Here is a 341-nt window from a genome sequence, read left to right on the forward strand (position 1 = left end):
ATTTCACATTATTTCACATCATAGGAAATTTTTTTTTTCTCATATAAAACCAGGGAATAAATATATAACGATAAATGATCATACAAAGTTTAATCTATTTTAAAAGAATAAAACCAACATAAAAAATATTTGTCATACTCCATTTTTTTATATAAAATATCATGTGAAATAGACGCATGTTATCATATTTTACCTTCATCTTATTTAATTATAAATAAAAAATTATTTCAATATTTTACCAAGTACCAAAATACATAGATTGTGATTAAATATTACCTTTCAAACAGAAATACCATGACAATAGAAATAAAGCTTTTTAATTAATTTAATTATATACTAAT

At 19.4% G+C, this 341-nt stretch overlaps 1 protein-coding gene across 1 annotated transcript in view; it reads left to right on the forward strand.

Moving 5' to 3' along the window:
- Nucleotides 1-341, forward strand: part of LOC107608379 (peroxidase P7-like) — a 5,937-nt gene that overhangs the window by 4,682 nt on the left and 914 nt on the right. The window lies entirely within an intron of this gene.

Source organism: Arachis ipaensis, chromosome B07 (assembly GCF_000816755.2).
Source record: "Arachis ipaensis cultivar K30076 chromosome B07, Araip1.1, whole genome shotgun sequence".
Taxonomy (NCBI): Eukaryota; Viridiplantae; Streptophyta; class Magnoliopsida; order Fabales; family Fabaceae; genus Arachis; species Arachis ipaensis.